Raw genomic sequence first — 13,004 nt, 5'->3', positions numbered from 1 at the left:
CATGTCTATGGAGAAGTTCCTTTTGGGTTTTGATGGATTTGTTGTATTAATGATTGTTTGTAGATTATAACTCTATGTTTATGTATTTGAATCGTTTTTGAAGATATAATTGTTGCATCTATATTCACTAGTTCTTGTAATCGAAAGAGGCATAACTTGTGATATCTTCGCATTATATTGTTGGTTGAGTTCATAGATTCTTCTAAGTAATCGAAAGAGTCTAGTTGAATCATTGATTAAACCTAGTTAGGAAAATAATTGAAAGAGGTTTTCCTAAAGACCGATCCACTACGCATTCTTGCATATCTTCACTGTGCTTAAATCGGTTCATCTCGTGAGGTTAAGGCTTAATCGAGCGAGGAGGTTTTGCTGAATGTTTGAACTAATAATACAGTGAATTCGAGAGACTCACTTGAACATTAAAAGTGAATTATCTAGAGTTAGATCCCGAACAATTATCTTGCACTTATTCCGTCATGACCCTATCTTCTCCCACGGATAACCTTAATTGTTAATTCCTTGTTTCGACAGTAACTAGTCAATAGCTGTAGATTTTAGATTCTTAGTATAATTTTATTATTAATCATATAAATCTCAACTGTTGATCCTCCTGGATAGCAATCAAGCTAGAAACTACGAGAATAGTTTTTAAATCCAGTCTCTGTGGACAGATATTATACTATACTATCTTTGACTAGCGAGCACAATTTAAGTGTGTGTTTTGCGCTCGTCAAAGACCCATGAAAAGAATTATCCAGTACACGACTTGGAGTTAGCAGCCATCGTTCATGCATTGAAGATCTGGCAGTACTATTTGTATGATTCCTTGTGAGGTCTTTACCCACGACCAGAGTCTACAATATCTGTTCAAACAGAAAGATCTTAACTTGTGGCAGCGGAGGTAGTTAGAGTTGCGTAAGGACTATGATATCACCATTCTATATCATCCCGGGAAGGCCAATGTGGTGGTCGATGCCTTGAGTCGAAAGATGGAGAGTTTGGGTAGTGTAGCATATATACCGACAGTGGAGAGACCATTAGCATTGGATGTTCAGGCCTTAGCCAACCAGCTTGTTAGATTGGATGTTTCGGAGCCCAGTCGAGTTCTTGCTTGTGTGGTTTCTCAGTCTTTTCTATATGATCGTATCAGGGAGCGTCAGTATGACGACCCTCATTTACTTGTCCTCAAAGACACGATTCAGCACGACGATACCAATGAGGTTTCTATTGGGGATGACGGTGTATTGTAGATGCAGGGCTGATTATGTGTGTGCAATGGGGATTGGTTGCATGATTTGATTCATCAGGCGGGCCACAGTTTGTGGTACTCCAATTGGACGAGGATTTGACTTATATTGAGGTGTCGATTGCTATCTTAGACCGAGAGGTCAGAAAGTTGAGACAAAGAGCATTGCTTCAATAAAGGTTCAATGGAGGGATCATTCGGTCGAGTAGGCGACCTAGGATACCGAGCACGACATACGGAGTCGTTATCCTCATCCATTCACCACTTCAGATATGTCCTTATGCACATTCGAGGATGAATGTTTGTTTTAAGAGGGGGAGAATGTAACGACCCAAATGGTTGATTTGTGTAATTGCGCCTCGTTACCCCTTTTTATGCTTCACATATGTGTGTTTATGACTTTATGACTTGCGAGTCGGTTAGCTTCGTTCCGGGAAGCTTTCAGATTGATTTGGACCCTTTAATTCTTGACTTAGAAGTTTATATTAGAAATGATGACCAAACTTTGACTTTTATGAAAACGACCCCGGAACCGTGTTTGATGGCTCTAATAGCTTCATATCGCAAGTTAGGTCTTGGGCGTATGTCCGAAATTTATTTTGAAAATCCGTAGGTTGATTTGTGTTGATTTGCCAAAATTTGGCAATATGAAATGTCGCGCCCCCTTTTTCCTCGCGGAGTCCGGGTTTTGACATTCATTGGCAACAACTCATTTCCTTTCGGGAATTGGGTATTTGAATTTGAAGAGTCGCTACCTAACGGATTTAAGGTGCGTTAGGGCACCTAGAGCAAATAACTCATGAAACCGGTTTGCATTATAAGAGACTTAGGTAAGGGCTCGAAATAACCTTGAGGGGAAGGTGTTAGGCACCCCTCGCGGTCCACAACGGTGGGTCCCGGCCGAACTCAAATTATGTGAATTAGTCTTATAAACAGATAAAGCAAATTAGACAAATTGGTATTATATTTTAAAACAAAGGGTAAAAGGGGTCCTAGGTTTTTTAGCCTACAGGATCACATCTGTACAATAGCCGGTAAGCCTTCCTCAACTAGAGGGGTTACACGTGGCATTAGCGCACATGTCATCATATCCTTTCACTACCCAATTACCCTCCCCTTAGTGGTTATAGAAGCGATTTTGATTAAACGAACTCTATGCGTGCATTACTCGTCCCTTCCTTATGGCCCTGGAGGTGTTTAGGACCTCTAATTTAGGAAGTTCTAGACTTTCCTAAGGTAATTAAAGGAAAAAAATCTAGGCGACAATCAAAACAATTAGGACTGTCAAGTAAAGAACAATTAAGGGGGTTCACGTTTACCTCCACAAATAAGCAAACAACAGCACGTCTCAAACAGCAAGATTTCAGACATTTCCAAAGGTCCTAGAGCAGGATATCTAGGTGAGCAAATAGAATGTATGCATCATCGTGTTAAAGCAAGGTGATAGAGACCTAATCAGTTTGCCTACTGATATTTAAGACCTGTTGAATCTAGGCAATTCAGAAATAACAAAATGCGTAGTTTTACAGTTTGTAGGATTCTAGTCGCCCTACAGGCTTGCCTAGGCGTGTAACAGTGATGTCCTATAAACATGGTATCTAATCATTAATCAGGAGCGCAGTAACCAGTAAATAATTTTAAGCAGGCAGTTTGGATGCTATAGGCATGCTGTCTAGGTGTAACGACTGATTTTAGACTTATAGGTACTGGTAGCTAAATGCAGAAATCGGTTTTAAATATCCTATTGTCATGGAATCTAAATGCAACGATTAGTTGAAACCTTATGACATGCAGCAAACTGATTTAAACCTTGTTAGTATAGACTGATTTCAAACTTACAGGCATGGTGTCTGAAATGCAAGATTGATTTAAACCCTATAGACATGGTATCTAGAATGCGGGACTGATTCATAGACATGGTATCTAGTATACCGGATTGATTTTTAAACCCTATAGGCATGGTATCTAAATGAACAAACATTGTGATAACCTATAAGCATGATATCTAAATAACAGACATTGCAATATCCTATAGGCATGGTTCTAAATAAACAAATATTGCAATACCTATGGGCATGGTATCTAATAACCCTAAGAACATGGTCTCTAATGCAAGGAAATAATTATAATAAGCCTAAGGACATGATTTCTACCCAATTTCCCCACAAAGTTATATAAGAATCCCTCCCTTTTACTAATTTCCCCAATATCTGTTTACAAGAATTATTATTACAGACCATATGAATTACAGAAGGAACAAATTATGCTATAGGGAGCCTGAATAGAGGCCTAAAGTGAACCTGGAAATTCCTGGCCTTCAAACAGTCCAAAATGCCATAACCTCATAGTGCATCCAATGGTATCCTGGTGTGTCAAAGTTCCCAATGGCCCCAGGAACCCCGGGCAATGCTCACACCAGAAAACTTTCAAAGTAATCCTTTGTGAGCAAGTTTGGAAAGCCAACTCCAGTGTCAAAGTTCAGAGGAGTCTCATGGACTCCTAAGCAATGCTCACACTAGAGGGGCAAGACCCTAGGTGTTCTAAGAATAGGAGTTTAAAACAGGAGATGGTTTTTAAGAAAATAGTTTTGGATTCTCAGGAAGTAAGGAACAAACATGGTCATTCAATCATTCTAACTCAAACAAAAGGTCCCATCAGTCAAATAGTGTACAGAAACAGGGTAACTTAGAGTTTCAACTTAGTTTATTAACTGTAACTAGGTGAGCATATAGTCACATACAGAGGGATAGTGGGCTGGGGAGCCATATTGTGGGAGGTGAACATTTTAAAAGCATGCTTGTGGAGAAGTAGACATAGGTCCAGTTTAGACATGAGCAAGTATACAGACTTGCTGAAAGCAGAAGCACATAGGTCTGGCTAAACAGGAGTAAACAGGTTGAAAACAAGACACATAGGTTCAATCAAACGGAAGTATACATGTTATTGCAGTAACATATAGGTTGAACAGAAGTAAACATGCTTATTGTAGTGAACACATAGGTTTGCTTAAGCAAAAGAAAGGCATGCTAATTATAAGGAAACACACAAGTCAAATTAAACAGCAGTAAGCATAGATTCTAGTGAACATGCTGATAATCATGAGGCATATGATCTAATGAGATAAGCAGGCATGCTGATAACAGGGCACATGGTTGAATTAAATAGCAGTATCCATGCTGAATAGCGAAAACATACAAGTTCAAAAGAAAGGCATGTTGATTGTAAGAAAACACATAGGTTTAATTGTGTGGCAATAGTGAGAGCATACCAGTTAAGGGAGTAGAAACAGAAGGTAAAGTAAGCAGGATTCAACAGCCTAGCCCTGGCTTTCAACCGGCTAGACAAGCGATGAACACAATTAGCAGAGAGAGAGATGAGAGAAAGCTTTTGTGTTTGTGTGTGTTTTGAACTATTGTTCGTTCGTCCATGTTTAAAGAAGTCAGAATGAGAGTTTATATAGCACTTAGTAAGGTAGGACAAATAAGGTAAAGAATTTTTCAAAAACATGATCAGAAAAATGAGAAAAATGGAGTTTTTGAAAAGAAAAAGAGAGTTCATAAAACAGGATAATCAAATAAATCAATCAGTCAATTGGGGACTTAACTCAATCAATTCCTACAGAAGAATCTGGAAAGGATCCCCTTAAATTGGGGGGAATCCCTTAACGATTCAGATTGGGATTCAAATAAGGTAAACAAATCAATCATATACCATATAGGAGTCAATTAAATCCCTAAATCAGACTAATAGTATAATAAAAGCAAGTAGTACTAATTAAAGTTACAAATAAGGAAAATAGGTAAATCACAGAGAAGTACTGATTTTAACGGGAAGAATTGGTTCAATCCTAATAGAAATCAATTAAGTAAAAGTAATCCTAAAGAATACTGGTTTTAACAGAAAAATTTTTCAAGACTAAAAATTCAGTCCATACAACTGGTTTACAGAAATAAACACAATAACGGAAAAAATTGAAGAAATCAGTGTCACAAACAGGAACATCTAGGTTTTAAACATATGCATGAAAATTAATCAAACATGTAAAGAAAACATTAGTTTAAACACTGAAAGGTTTAGAAAAATCTTTGAAGAAAAGTGTGGCATGAACCCTAATTTCAGAAAGAGTCAACGAAGTTGAAACAATTAATTAAACCAAGAGATTCTTAAAGGAAAACACCTAATGATACCCGAATAACTTCAGATCTGAGAAAATTCGAACAATAGTGAAACTAGGGTTTTCAGAAAAATGGTAAAGATCAAGAAAATCGATCAAAAACCCATGGATTCGTACTAGACGCTAGAGGAAATCCATACTCACAAACGAAAGTGGCCTGAGACAGGCCGGTAAACAACTTTCACGCCAGAACAGGTTGGGTTTCCACGAGACCTTCTCAAGGAATCATGAAATCAAGCATCCAGAGAGTATAGCAGACCAGTGGTGGTCGGAGAATGCACAGAAACACCATGGAAGGGAGCTTCTCGTCGATGACGGCGATTAGGGTTAGGGGCGAGTTGAGAGAGAGTTGGAGAGATTAGGGAGCGAAGGGCGGCAGAGTGTAACAAATGGGCTAGGTTAGGGGGGTCGTTTGTGTTAAAAATGATAAGAATGAATAGGGGCCGTTGATCTCAGAGATCAACGGCCAGGATGAGAAGGGGCCTGGGTCGGGTAGGTTTTTTTTAATTGGGTTAGGGTCGTTTGAATTGGGCTTGGGTCAATTAAATTGAATTGGGGAGGATCCGATTTAGGGTGTAAAATTAGGGGCTATTCGTTAAATACCCATTTTACAAAATAAAATTATTTTAAAAAAAATAGCTAATTAAATGATAAAAATGATTTTCAAGCATAAAAGTGATTTAAAATAATTATTGAATATTATAAAAATATAAAAGGTATTTTCTGTATAGATAATGTAGTTATGCATATGTAGGGGCTATTTTTTGCAAAATATACAATTATAGTCTTAAACATGCAAATGTAATTATAAAAAAATATAATTAAAATATTTGAACACTCCTATGAACATAAATGATGAATATAGATGATTATATCATCATAAAATATTATGAGGGATAGTTTTGAACATTTATATAATTAAAAATACAGAAATAAATGGATTTAAGGCCTTTAGAAATTATAAAAAAAAAATTGTAAAACACTTTTGCATGTTTGTAGTTGTATGCACAATATTTTGAAAGTATGCATGAACATTTTAAAAATATACGAGGGAAAAATTGGGTATCAACATGAAGTTGAAAAATTTGACAGTAGGTTGACTTTTAGCAATCGAGCTTGAAATTTAATTTTGGGACCTGGAATAGGTCCTTTATGGTATTTAGAACTTTCTGCAAAATTTGGTGTCGTTTGGAGTTTATTTGATAGGATTCAGACGTTTAGATGTAACTTTAGAGATTCTTGAACTTTACTTTGAAATTCATGCATTTTAGTGTCCAATTTCGTAGTTTTAGATGTTGTTTTTGTGTTTTGATCGTGCGAGCGAGTTTGTATGATATTTTTAGACTTGTGTAGATGTTTGGTTTGGGGCCCCGAGGGCTCGGGTGAGTTTCGGACATGTGTCAGAGTGTTTTGCATTGAAAACCAGAAATCTAGTGTGCAGCAGCCTCTAGTGTCGCATTTACGAACACCAGATTTGCAATTGCGAGCTTAGCAGGGGGGCTCAAGTATTGCAATTGCGATACCTGGCTCGCAATTGCAAAGTAGCTTCAGGTAGAGGGTAGTTCGCATTTGCGACAAAATAGTGCATTTGCGATGGAGACAGGCTTGCAAATGCAAAGCCAGAGTCGCAATTTCGACCTCCTCATAGGACTGATAGTGGCCGCATTTGCGAGAAATACTCGCAATTGCGAGGGTTCGCAATTCACAATAGCGACATCTGCAGCTGATCAAAAGGGCTGGAAGTTGGGATTTCATCTCTCATTCTCACATTTTTGAACCCCTAGACTCGGTAGGAGGTGATTTGGAGAGGGGATTTTCATCTACAAACTTTGAGTAACTGATTCTAATCTATTTCAAATCATATTCCATCAACATATCTTAGATTTTAACATCAAAATCATGTGAATCAAAGTGAAAATTCGTGACACTTTGTCAAGTTTTTGAAAAATAAGGAATTGAGTTTTGAGAGTCGATTTGGACTCGGATTTTGAAACTAATCACATATATGAACTCGTGGGTTCATGGGTAGACAGAATCTACCATTGGTTGACCCGGCGCACACTAGGTTGACTTTTTGGAAAAAGTGTAAAGATCATAGTTTTCTCTATTGTATAGATTTCCCAAGCACTTTTTGATGATATTAAGTCAATTTTGGTTAGATTTAAGCCGTGTGGAGGCAAATTTTAAAGGAAACGATATTTTTGAGTGTTAAATTGGCCTAGTTGAGTTAAGTATCTTGCCTAACTTTGTGTGGGGGAACTACCCCTTAGGATTTGTAACGACCCGATCGGTCGTTTTGAGACCTAGGAAGTCGCTCGGCGGTTTGAGGCCATGAGCAGTTTCACTTCAGGTATTATGACTTGCACGCATGGTCGGAATTGAATTTCGGGAAGTCGGAGTTGATTTGTAAAGAAAATTCTCATTTCGAAAGCTTTAAGTTGGAAGAATTGAAAAAGGTTTGATTTTTTGAGTAAATGACCTCGGAATCGGGATTTGAAGGTTCCAACATGTTCGTATGATTATTTTGGACTTGGGCCTATGTTCGGTTTTGGATGACCCGGGAGCGTTTCGGCGCCTATTGTAAAAAGTTGGTATTTTGGAAGAATTTCATAAATTTGGGTTGAAGTTCATTTCAATGTTATCGATGTCCGTTTGGGATTCCGAGTCTGGGAATAGCTCTGTATGGTGATTATGGTATTGGGATCGCCTCCGAAAGTGGATTTGGAGGTCCGTAGGTCGTTTCGGGGTCATTTGGCGTAAGTTAGAAATTTGAAGGTTTTTGAGAAGTTTGACCGGGAGTGGACTTTTTGATATCGGGGTCGGATTCTGATTCCGGAAGTTGGAGTAGGTCCGTAATGTCGAATGTGGCTTGTGTGCAAAATTTGAGGTCAATCGGACGTGATTTGATAGGTTTCAGCATCGAATGTAGAAGTTTGGAGTTCTAAAGTTCATTAAGCTTGGATTGGGGTGCGATTCATGAATTCGACGTTGTTTGATGTAATTTGTGGCCTCGAGCAAGTTTGTATTATGTTATGGGACTAGTTTGTGTGATTGGGAGGTCCCAGGGGCCTCGGGTGTGTTTCAGGGTGATTTCGGATCAATTTTTGGGAAGAAAAGTTGTGCTGGTTCTGCTGGTTTTTGGGTTTAGGTTGTAGTCTCGCAAATGCGAGGTTTTGATCGCATTTGTGAGGGTGGGAATTTTTTGAGTATTTCCCATTTGCAAACAATTTGTCGCTTTTGCGAATCTGTCCCCTTCGCATTTGCGAAGATTTTGATCAGAAATGTGACCTTGGCATGGATGGCTTTGCTTCGCATTTGCGATGCCTTTTTTGCAAATACGACCATCGCAATTGCGAACCAGATGTCGCAAATGCGACGTCTGCGTCTGGAGCAAGGGCTTTTTATTCCGAGACTTAGCTCATTTCCCTCATTTCCCACTTGGACTTAGGCAATTTTTGAGAGAATTTTTTAGAGGGGTTCCATCATCATCAAGAGTTAAGTGATTTCTACTAGTTATGAGTTAAAGACAAGGTTTATATATGGTTTAGACATGAAAAATTAGTAGAAATTTGGGATTTTGAAGAAAATACTAGAAATTGATATTTTTGGATTTTGACCACGAATTTGGGCATGGAATTGGGAATAAATTATATATTTGAGTTCTTGGGGTTATGGGTAATGTTTATCTTCAAAAATATCTGGAATCCGGGCACGTGGCCCGAGGGTGATTTTTATCGACTTTTCGAGCGGAGTTGGGTATTGTTATAAATTGGATTATAATGAGTATTAGAGTATATATTTATGAATTTGGACATTTATTGACTAGTTTTGCAGCGTTAGGCATCGGTTTGAGTTGTTTGAAAGGCTTGGAGCCGGCTATGGAACTTTAGAACAAGGTAAGTCTCTTTTCTAACCTTGGAAGAGGGAACTAACCCCATAGGTGAATTGAAATAATATGTGCTTCTATTTGTGGGGGGCTACGTACGCACGAGGTGACGAGAATCCGTATGTAGCTACTAATTATGCCTATGTCCGGGTAGTTTTAGGTTTACACTATACCTTGTTAATACCGTTATTTGATTATGTTTATTATTTGCCTTGAAAAGAATTCAGATCGAGAATGCTGATTAAATGCCTTGAAAAGTGTTGAAATTGAGGATCTTGAGACTTGAAAGTTTTCATTTGAATTTTGTATTTTTAAAAATGAATTGAAGAATATTATAATAACTTTAGAAATCTATGTGCAACCGCGTCGCAAATATATTTTGCGAGCAGGGTAAATTTCCACTACTCTCATGGGAGCGGGCTATTCGCCTCGGCAGATTACTAGATGCATCTATGGTTTGTGTCATCCGACCCTCGGTAGTGCACAGTTTATATTGTTGGATCGGGCCGTACGACCTCGGCATGACTTTCGCATGATAACTCATTGGAACTAATAATAATTGACTTTGCCTTATTGGCTTGAGATATAAATTGTTAAATGATGAAAGAGGAATTTGGAAATTTCCATTAGTAAAAGAATTGTTGATTATTTTCGGTTATTGAATTTTCAGTCATTATAACGACCCGGCCGGTCGTTTTGAGAATTAACGCCCCGATCCCCTATTACCTGCATTCCCCGTGTTTGTTTCTGCTATTGTGAGTTTTCGGGAAGATTCGTTTTGAGTTTCGAAGTGTTTTGGGACACTTAGTCCCTAAATGAGAGCTTAAGCTTTAGAATTTGGACCGTAGTCAGAGCAATGTGAAGACGGCCTCGGAATGGAATTCCAACGATTCTGTTAGCTCCGTTGGGTGATATAGGGCTTAGGGGCGTGTGCGGATTGTGTTTTGGAGGTCTGTAGCTTATTTAGGCTTGAAATGCCGAAAGTCGAATTTTTGAAGTTTCCGGTTCGATAGTGAGATTTTGATATCGGGGTCGGAATGGAATTCCGGAAGTTGGAGTAGGTTCGTTGTGTCATTTGGGACGTGTGTGCAAAATTTCAGGTCATTCGGACGAGGTTTGATAGACTTTTGTTCGAAAGCGGAATTTGGAAGTTTTGGAATCCTTAGGCTTGAATCCGAGGGTGATTTGGTGTTCCGAGGGTTGGTACAAGTTTGAATAGTGTTATGTGACTTGTTGGCATGTTTGGTTGAGGTCCCAGGGGCCTCAGGTGAGTTTCGTGTGCTTAACTGAACCTGTCATAATCGCATATGCGTGTATAGGAACGCAGTTGAGGCACCGCAGAAGCGATTAGGGGACCGCAGGTGCGGTCAGAGGCAATGTTGAAATTGATCGCAGATGCAGCCCAGGTACCGCAGAAGCGGCAAAGCATCTGCGGGTAAGAGGTCGCAGGTGCGGAAGTTTGGGCTTTTATGAAAAGTCGCAGGTGCGGTTCATTTGCCGCAGAAGCGAGACCGCAGGTGCCGTCCCATGGTCGCAGAAGCGGAGATTGTAGGTCAGAAAAAGGGAAGAACAAGGGTTTGAACTCAAAACTTGGAAAAATGATTTGGAGCTCGGTTGAGGGCGATTTCTCGAGGGTTTTTGAAGGAGAAACATTGGGTAACGTTTTCTACCTTGATTTTGATCCTAGAACTATAATCTATTGTTGTTTTCCTCTTCTAATTAAGGAAATTGGGGGTAAAAGTTTGGAAAATGGGAGAAGGTTTCCCCAATTGAAAATTCAAGTTTTAGGTGGGATTTTGACGTCGGATTTTGGTGATTTTTGTTCGAGTGTGTTCGTGAGTGATTGGGGGTGCTGAATTTGTAAATTTTATTCAATTCTGAGACGTGGGCCCGGGGGACTTTTTGGGCGATTTTCTTAATTTTGCGTGTTAGATTCGAATTAATTAGTTGAATTAGTTACTTGAAGTTATATTCACATTATGCAATTAATTTGAATAGATTTGGGCCATTTAGAGTCGGGTACTCGTGGCAAGAACGTGATTTCGAGTTGATTGAGCTGGTTCGAGATAAGTGGCTTGTCTAACCTTGTGTGGGGGGAACTCCCCTTAGGATTTGGTATTGTTGATATATGAATGCCGTATACGTGAGGTGACGAGTGGGTACATGTGCTAATTGTTGAAAAATCCCGTTTACATTAAGTAGCTATAATTATGTTTTTCTTCCTTGTGGTACACTACTTGCAATTAAAGCCTTATGTCTAGTTTAGGGAAGCATGCCTAAGTGACTTAATTCTTCTACTTGCTTAAACTGTTTACCTGAATTCTGTGCAGCATGTTAGCATAGAAATATCTGTGTTTCCTTGGTATGAAATTGGATAAAATTGAATATTCTTCGTGACACGGTTGCGTGTTTACTTTGGGACTACGGGCGATATCCCGGGAGACCCCTCTTGCTTGTTTATTTGGGACGGATTTGTATTTCGGGAGATCCCCCTGCACATTTATATTGGGACTACTGGACTGCACCCGGTAGATTTCCCCATGTTCTGGATATTTACATCTGGGACTACGGATTGGCATTCTGGGAGATCCCCTGCGCTTTATGAACTGGACTATGGGACGATATCCCGGGAGATCCTTTGTGTATTTACATTTGGGACTACAGGACGATATTCGGGGAGATCCCCTGTTGTCATCTCGGTATGGAGTTACATTCTTTCTGTGATTTTTCCTTCCGTTATAGTTGTTATTATCTTTATTTTTCCTGTCTCATTTCATGCTACTTTATCTTATGTCGTATATATGTATATAACTAGTAGAGCCCTGACCTTCCTCGTCACTACTCGATCGAGGTTAGGATTGGCACTTACTGGGTACCGCCGTGGTGCACTCATGCCTTTTCCTGCACATGTTTTTCGTGTGCAGATCCAGGTTCTTCGGCTCAGCCATACCGTCAGTGAGGCGAGGCGATCTTTAGAGACTTCGAGGTATATCTGCCGCGTCCGCGGACCGAGGAGTCCCTCTACATTCCCTGTTTTAGCCGTAGGTCTTCTGTGTTTTCTTTTGACTAGACATTTTGGAGTTATAGCACTATGTAGTATTCTCAGCTTGTGATTTCATGAGATTTCGGGTTTGGGAGTTGATTAAGTTTTTGAGAGTATGTACTGGTATATGCCGAGCGGCAGCTTATACGTTTTATTATTATTTATCCTCAGTATATATTTGTTTCGCATTTCGTTTCTTTTCCGCAAATTGTTAGGCTTACCTAGTCGTAGAGACTAGGTGCCGTCACGATAGTTCACGGAGGGCAAACTTGGGTCGTGACAGTCATGTTATGTATTCCATGCCTAAATATAATATTGGCATTTTATTGTTAGCCCATAGTAAGTGTCGGAGTCGACCCCTCGTCACTACTTCTTCGACATTAGACTGGATATTTGCTGGGTACGCGTTGATTTATGTACTCATACTATACTGGCTGCACATTTTTGTGCAGGTACACATATATCTAGTGGCCTTGTGAGAGCGAAGGCGTGGTATTTGTGGGGACTTAGGTGAGATGCATTCCATATTATGACCCGCAGTTAGCAGAGTCTCCTTCAGTGTTATTTATATTTTTCTTGTTATTTGTATTCTGGACAGATGCTGCATTTTATTTTATCTTCCTAGTTGATGCTCACGCACTTGTGACACCGGGTT

This window comes from Nicotiana attenuata, chromosome 2 (genome assembly GCF_001879085.1).
Source record: "Nicotiana attenuata strain UT chromosome 2, NIATTr2, whole genome shotgun sequence".
In the NCBI taxonomy this organism is placed as follows: domain Eukaryota; kingdom Viridiplantae; phylum Streptophyta; class Magnoliopsida; order Solanales; family Solanaceae; genus Nicotiana; species Nicotiana attenuata.
Note: the sequence above shows the minus strand (reverse complement) of the source record.